General features: G+C 40.2%; 1 protein-coding gene across 1 annotated transcript in view; it reads left to right on the top strand.

Annotated features, from left to right (window-relative positions):
* Window positions 1–2,060: 2,060 nt before the first annotated feature.
* Window positions 2,061–8,007, top strand: part of furinb (furin (paired basic amino acid cleaving enzyme) b) — a 104,025-nt gene continuing 98,078 nt past the window's right edge. Inside the window, exon 1 of the mRNA XM_058646023.1 lies at window positions 2,061–2,546. The gene's annotated coding sequence lies outside the window, so the exon portion shown is untranslated. The remainder of the gene's footprint in view (window positions 2,547–8,007) is intronic.

Raw genomic sequence — 8,007 nt, 5'->3', positions numbered from 1 at the left:
TCACACTGACATAAACAAGTCACCGGTACTGCACCATCGAGATCAGTGTTTCCCAAACTGTCTATATTGATATCTGTATCAACAATCACTGCTGCTGCTGCTTGTATAAATGAAATTGTACTTCTATAAACATGTCATCACTGACTCCTGCTCCTGGTCTCTCTCTTCTGTCTCTACCTCTCCTCACTCTTGTCCTTTCTCGCCCCTCTTTCTCTCCCCCATCTTTCCTTTCACCCTAACCGGTCGAGGCAGATGGCCGCACATCTTTGAGTCTGGTTCTGTCAGAGATTTCTTCCTTTTAGAAAGGAGTTTTTTTCTCTCCACTGTTGTTTAATGCTCATTGTGTGATTTGTCTGGTTTCTCTTCTCTCTATAATACTGTAAAGGTTTCTGCCTTTCTATGTGCAGAGCCTTGAGATAATGTATGTTGTGATTGAATTAAATTGAATTGAATTGAATTGAGACCCACTTTTTAAACAACCGTGACCCAAATCACAATATAAATCGTGGCAAGAGCAAATGTGTGCATAATGTAGCGACTACATTTACGGCTGTATCTGTGTCACCTAATATTATTTTTGATTTGGTGAACAAATTATTTCTGAGAGGTGTTTGGTAAAAGCATTAAAACCTCATTTGATGCTTGTTATGCACATAAATAAGGACTAAAAGTTTGGGAAAATACGGCAAATGAAAATACAGTTTCTGTTATTTGTCCACAAGTGAGCTGGAAGCAGCCTAAAAATACAGGATATGGAATTTTAGAACATATTCCTCAGCTCCCAGGTTCAAGACCCGGTCAGAACAAGGGTCTTTTCTGCATGGAGTTTGCATGTTCTCCCCATGTGTGTGTGGGTTTTCTCCAGGTTCCCCGTTTTCCTCCCAGAGTCCAAAAACATGCAGATTGGAGGATTAGGTAAGTGTGTGAGAGTGGATGGTTGTTTGACTCTATGTGGCCCTGTGATGGACTGGCGATCTGTCCAGTGTCAGCTGAGATTGGCACAGCACCCCCTGCATCCCTGATGTGGAGGATAAAGTGGTAGAAAATGGATGGTTGGATGGATGGATTCCTCAGCTCTGACATAAAGGCATTGTATATTACTGCACTATTTTTGTCAAATAAATGAATGACTCTGGACAAAGGTGGGTTCCAGCTTGACTGGGTCATTTGAGAACCACTTAGTGTGATATTTAAAGAGAGTCTGAAGATAAACAGCGTGTTTGAATAATGTCGGGCAGTCTGTGTTGCCGATGCACAAAGAGGTAGTAAATGTGTCGTGAGCTGATCATTTCTAATTATGTGGCATATTCTCAGTCTCAGCATCAATGCTGTCAGGAATAAAATGAAACTATCATATCATTTATAATATATTAGTGTGGTTGACTCTCCATCTGTTTGTTTTATAAGCAGCGTGAACACATGGACAGTCTCAGTAAATCCTTGTTTCTTCTTTTACCGTGAACTCTTTTGTCCTTGTCAGCGTCCTGACAGACGGCTGATCCGGTCCAGTGATCCGATTGTCAGTACATTACCTGCTCCAAAGCAGGTTAGAGGATCCACATACGTTACCATGGAGATTTACCTCAATGAGAAGTGTACTGGCTTCACAGGGATAAACCCAAAGGTTATCTGGATTACTGCAAATTCCCCCTTATGGTATATACAGGCATTCTGACAAATAAATAAAAAGTTTGTCCATATCAATAATATCACTTAAAACTTAATCTACAAAAGAAGTTTAAAGTCACACACTCATGTTTTGTCCCTTATACCTATAAATACTGGTGAATAGTCATAATCTCAATTAGATATGCACTGATTAATCAAATAGCCAGTTAATCAGGTAAAAATTTTAATCTAAACGTATGAAATATTTGGCCCACACGTTAGGAAACACTGTTCATACTAATGAATTCATCCGACAAGCTACAGAAACGGCGACCCCGCCCCACTGGTGTATTTTGACGACTCCGGTAATACAAATCAAGCACACGCAATCGAGTCCACTCGTCTCCAATCGTGACGTATTTCCTGGAGAGAGCGTTCTTGTGTCAGTTTGTTGTCATCTCTATCCAGTGGTGAGTGTGAGCCGCTGTGAGTCTCCCCTCGTGTTTGCTGTTTTATTGTTTGATATTTCTACACGAGTGGGTTTAACTTTGCGTGTGTGAATTACTGCCCACAGTGCTTTAGGCACCTCACAAGGCACGTGCACATTCAGAGGACAAAAAAAAAATGCTAAAGACGGTTGAAGTTGTCTGTTAAAAGAAAAAATACATGCATTTCTACACAACCATGGTGGTGTTAGTGGCAGCGGCAAGTTGGTGGCGGGTACAAAGCAAAACGGGATAGTGTTCGTCACTTTTGAGGATGAGCGTGTTCGGAAAGTGTCACTATCGTTCGATGTAAAGTTGAGAGGGAAGCCGCAGGAGAAAGGGGAGTCTCCGCCCGGAGGGAGAAGAAGAAGAAGAAGAAGAAGGAGGAGAAGAGGAGGATGGAGATGAGGATGCTTCACGTCGCGGTGCTTGTCAGCGTCTAACTGGGCGAAGGTAGGACTGAGTATCTGCTCGTTTTTTTCAGTTGTTTAAAAAAACAAAACTAAAAAAAACCCCAAGAGTGTTTGTTTTATTGTTCCGTGTGTAAAAACTGGGTGGGGAGCGGTGGTGACAGTGTGGGTGGGCATAATGGGACTATATTTGCGGAAAGCATGCTGGTTATTGTAGCATAAAGTGCGTGAGCTGCTGGTTTCCCAGTCAGGTGAATGCTTGGCTGACAATCTTTGTCAACCCAATCCATGTGGATCTTATTTTACTGGACTTTACCTCTTTAACCTGAGCTGCTTTTTGTTTAACCTTGCTTCTCTGAAGTTGGTAAGAAGACAAAGGCACGTTTATTGTTTCAACTCTAGTTTTTTTTATGTGACTCTGTTCGTCTGGGTTTATGCATTTCTTTCTCCTCACCCTGTTTGTCTCTCTTAAACATTTTCTCTCTCATTTACTCAGGAGCCCTTAAAAGGCTCTTAATTACTTAATTTCTCTCAGTGTAAGGTGGGGATTGCTGTCATTTGTATCCGTTATCTCTGCTGCTTTCTCCAGCAAGACTTGAAATATGGAGGAGGGTTTTAAAAATAAATTGCGAGGGGGGCACTTTTCTCTTTTTTCTTTCAATAAAATGAAGCAATTTGACCACAGCGTGATAAGTGGTGGTCTACTTTTCAAATCTTGATAACCACTCAGAGTGCTTTGATGTTAAGTTCTGTCATACACGCTCACATTCATACAGCACAATTACTGTGGACGCTGCACTTTCTCTCTCACACATCTGTCAGAGCCTTTCACACACTGCTGGCTGCCACCACCAAACAGTCTGGAGTTCAGTGGACGCATCACGAGGCGGGGATCAAACCTTCCAGATGAAAAATGACACAGTTTTAGGGCTGCAACAATGTGTCAATGAATCCATTGTTAATCTGCTAATTATATATGACAAAGAAATTGTTAAAATTGATACATTTTGGTTTGAGGACAAGATAAGAAATCTGAGAACATCATCACTTGAAGACAGATTTCAACATTTTTGAATTATTTTTGGACCAAACAACAAATAAATTAATAGAAAAGAAATTGACAGATTAATTGACTATAAAAAGAATCCTTAATTGCACTACACAGCTTTTCTGAGTAGCTTCAGAAAGCATAGTTAGTTATTATTATTATTATTATTATTATTATTATAATAATGTTGTAGACCTTTTTAAAGACAAAGTTAAATGCAAATTAATTGGAGTATAGAGAACATAAACTGACTTTTTTGTATATGTCAGATGCTGATGCACAGCTTAGAAATCATGGCAACCAATGTTTTCCTCTTTTTCCTAATAATAAAATGATTTGCCAAAATTGCCAAACATATGTCAACATTTATCGAATAACACTCGTCTGTCTCTCCAATCTGTATTCTGTCAATGTACATTTAATACAAGTAATAATTGATTAATCTAATTAATTGAGACAGATTAATAAGTCATTATGGGAACTGGTAAATTGGCCTACCTCTGTACTGTTTTGTATTTATAAATGACTTTCAGTCAAAATCAGCAGGGGATGTTGCATAGAAACAGCGTATCGTGACTCTCATCTCTCCCGCCCTCCAGTCTTTCAGCACAACAATGCAGTCCGATTATCACACGTACATCGTCCAATAATTTAGTGGTTCTCATTTGTTTTCTGTAGAAGTATAATATTCAAACAAAGGGGGCAGAAAATACAACTGAGGGGACAAATCCCCCTTATGACCTTCCATTTCGACAGGCTCAGTACTGGCACCACATGTACAGTATGACTGTTGCAAGGAAAACCAAGGGTGCTCTGTTTTTAACCAACAAGCTGGGAAAACACTCCAGTTAAAGTGATGGAAGTCCTCCTGCCTTGTCCTCTGGTTGCTGTTATTGTTTTCCTGTCGTGCAAGTCCCACCACGATCTCCACAGGGGATGAAATCAAGGTCACAGCAGCTGAGGCAAACATCACGGCTCCAGGGCTTCCCTCACAATTGGATTACGCTACCTCACTATATCTTATGTTACCTTATAAAACAAAACCTCCGTGCCTCTCCTTGTTTGGCCCAAATCATGTCCAGGCCAGCTGAGGAGATAAAAGCTATTAAAAGGGTTTGTTTTTTTGTCTTCTTGATAGCCAGAGGAAGCGTGACTGAGTGCTTCACATACACACTCCTCCCTAGACGGCACCTATCCACTCCTGCTAATTTGTCACCAGCACTGAGTTGACAGTGCTAATTCTTCAGGTGTGTGCTTTTAGGAGCTTTGAGGCGACAGAAGCCGGGAAGACAAACTTTTCAACTGTGGAACTCGTATATAAACCAGGACACAGAGTGTTGTGGATGAGGGTTAGTTTGACACGGGGAATAATGCCAAGATTCAGATGGCTGTTAAAAACTGGGTTGGATCCCATCACTTATAGGATTGATTATTTCTGCTGGACACATTGCTGCTGCCCTCAACAACAGTTTGCCTGGTATTTCCATCTCTCCGGGTCGCAGACTGTGGGAGCTTAGATGGATCGGACTTTAGTGGTACTCAGTCACAGTGTCCTCGCTCACTTCAGTGTGTCTCAGATAATCACCGCTTCCTGCCGTGAACCGCTGTCCTGTCTGAGCACAAGACGCCGCACAGTGCTTCTGGTTTTCCAATCATACTCTAAAGTGCAACAATTTTTTTTCTCTCTCCGGAGAGGAAGCTTGGCTGTCAGAGTTAGTTCAAGTGTGGAGCCGTATTCTCATGTGTCTTGGTTTTCTCTGATGAGGCAGCCCTGATCACATGTCGTGTGTTACTTTGACTGGTGGGCAGCAACATGTGCTGTCACAGCTTCCCATGCTTTTTAATTACAAATGGAAATCACACTTGCTCATCCCCACTAGACCTAGATTTGTTATTCTTTCACATTATTTTATGTTGCGTCTTTGTGCTCTGATATTAATACAGAGAAAACCTGCACACATCTGCAATGATTAGTCAATGAATTATTTATTGATTATTAAATTAATCATCAACCATTTTAATAAACAATTGGTTGAGTTTTTTTTTTTTTATATATTTTAAACAAGCTCTCTGATTTTTCGCCCCCTTAAATGTGAATATTTTCCGGTTTCATTGAACTGAATCATTTTGGTTTGTGTTTGAGAACGTGATTAATCAAGATAATAATCAACTAATTAAACAATTTAAAAATAATCCTTTGTTGCAGCTCTACACACACTGTTTGTTAGGCCAAATTCTGTTGAGAAAATCAGTGCTTTTACATTACTGCACACAGGAGTTGTTGATCCACTGCTGCCTACATCAGCACGTTCAAATGTGTTGTTATCTTGTGACTTTGTTGTTTGAAATCCTTTGTTTTGATTTGCAGTGATTGAAACTTACCATATGAGGCAGCAGCAGACCAGCAACACCCATTATCCTGTGAGCTAAAATCACTGATTTTCCCTATGGAATCTGGTGCGGGGGAGTGAAAGGTTTATAAAGAGACACAAAATTCAGTTTCTTGTCTGAAACCAGTGTCTAACAGTGAAATGAATTATCGATCTTATTCTTAAAACAACATACACTTAGGCTGATAGAGATTTTATGAGGTGAGCTGTTTGTTTGGTGGACGGAATCATTTTCTTCCCAGTGTCCATCGTGGAAGCTGTGTTTTCACTGAGCCGGTGCCAGGCTGCATCCACCGCTTCTAAACACAGAGTGCAGTCACCTCTATGTTAAGATGATGACTATGTTTTATACAACACACTATCGCTATTACTTTATGTCACTACATCAATATGTCAAGGGGGGAATGTGGGCCAAGCAGATGGAGCCATTTGTTAATTATTCCACTCTGCTAGCAGCTGACTGACACTGGACATTTAATGCCAATGTGGATATTTGGGTAAAAAGAGTTGATGATATACTGGTGGATATTTGTATTTTTAATAAACTCTTTGGCGGGGATGCCTGCAATTTGATTATCTAAAAAGTCACACAAATATCCACAAATATGTTTAGAGTTTAGAAATATAAAATGAGCTTTATTGGCTGAATTGGAAAAACCTGGTTCTATAAAAAGTTTCTTTTAAAAATAAATCATAAAATGATCATTCATTCAAGTGAATGTGAAAGGGTCTCAGACACGTGGACATAATTTTATATAAACAGCAGCTTGCAGTTTAAAAATAATTCAGAAAACTAATGGCCTCAAATTCTTGCAGTCAAGGAAATTATACTATGTCTTTAGGCAGTAGTGGCCAATAGTATACCTCATACTGCTGCTTCTTTGTGGCTTTAGTGGCTTTAATGGCTTTAGCTATACATTTTAAACCAGTTGTTTATTTCACATAACTTATACAGCTTGCAACATCAAAAACCTTTTAATAAGGTATACAGACAAAGTACTGATATAGCCTTAAAGCGGTTGTGAAGAGAAATGATGTAACATTATGTTGTAACACATGTTGGCTGCTTCCACCTGAAAGCAGGTTCTATCAAGCAACTCTATCAGACGTGTTTGTGCGGCTACGCCAGTAGATTTCACCCCCTAAGCCTTTGTGTTTGTTATGTTTTCAGTTCTACTCCAAACTGTTTGCAGTTGTTGCCCTTGACTAGTACAATGTTGCTGTTGCCTCCATCTTTATTGACATAAAACTACTCACTTGCTGTGTTGAGAGGTTGTTGTTGTCCGCGTGCTACACAAGCACTAAAATATGGAGAAACACACAGTGGTGTTGCACCAGAGGCTTAATCAGCATTGCGGGAACTCATTTGACAATGGTTTGAATGCAACAGACATTTGTTTGAATTGAAAGGTCATGTACCACAGTTTATCATCACTGTATTGATAGGAATGTATTAACTCTGCTCAGATCTTCATTGACATTCTTTGTGTAATGCGTAGTGATCAATATTCATCTCGTATCGCTTGTGTTCTGCAAAGCAACAATCTGAAGAATATCTAACAATGTACAGGCGTCTGCCCCAGGTTATAAATATGTTGTCACATTCAGGACAATGCATTTCTGACCCATCTCTCCATGTTCTTGGTGTAAAAAAACAAGTTGATGTCAAAAGGACAAGTCATCTATCTCTCCATTTATCCAATATTTATATTGGAACGATGAGGGTCACAGGGGAGGCTGAAACCAATCCCAGGTGACATTGGGCTAGAGAAGTAGAGTCCACACTGGACAGGTCGCCAGCCAGTCACGGCAGGAGAGGAATCACTCTGTGGTTAATTTATACAAGGCAGTTGTTTTGTGTGTTGGCAGCTGAGCATCTCTGAAGTGGGTGAGGGTGAAGGGCGCTCCTGAAGGGCACCTCAGCTGTCAGTGTTGAGCGGGAATAGAGAATTGCTCATTATCAATTTTCTAAGGGTATCTAAGCAAAGTGTCTTGATTGCAGCTTGCTGCTGCTGCTGCTGTTTCATGGGTGTTTGTCTTTCCTTTTTTTTCCCCATGATCAAAAA

This window comes from Solea solea, chromosome 12, assembly GCF_958295425.1.
Source record: "Solea solea chromosome 12, fSolSol10.1, whole genome shotgun sequence".
Classification (NCBI taxonomy): Eukaryota; Metazoa; Chordata; class Actinopteri; order Pleuronectiformes; family Soleidae; genus Solea; species Solea solea.
Note: the sequence above shows the minus strand (reverse complement) of the source record. Positions and strands in the feature narration are given on the sequence as shown.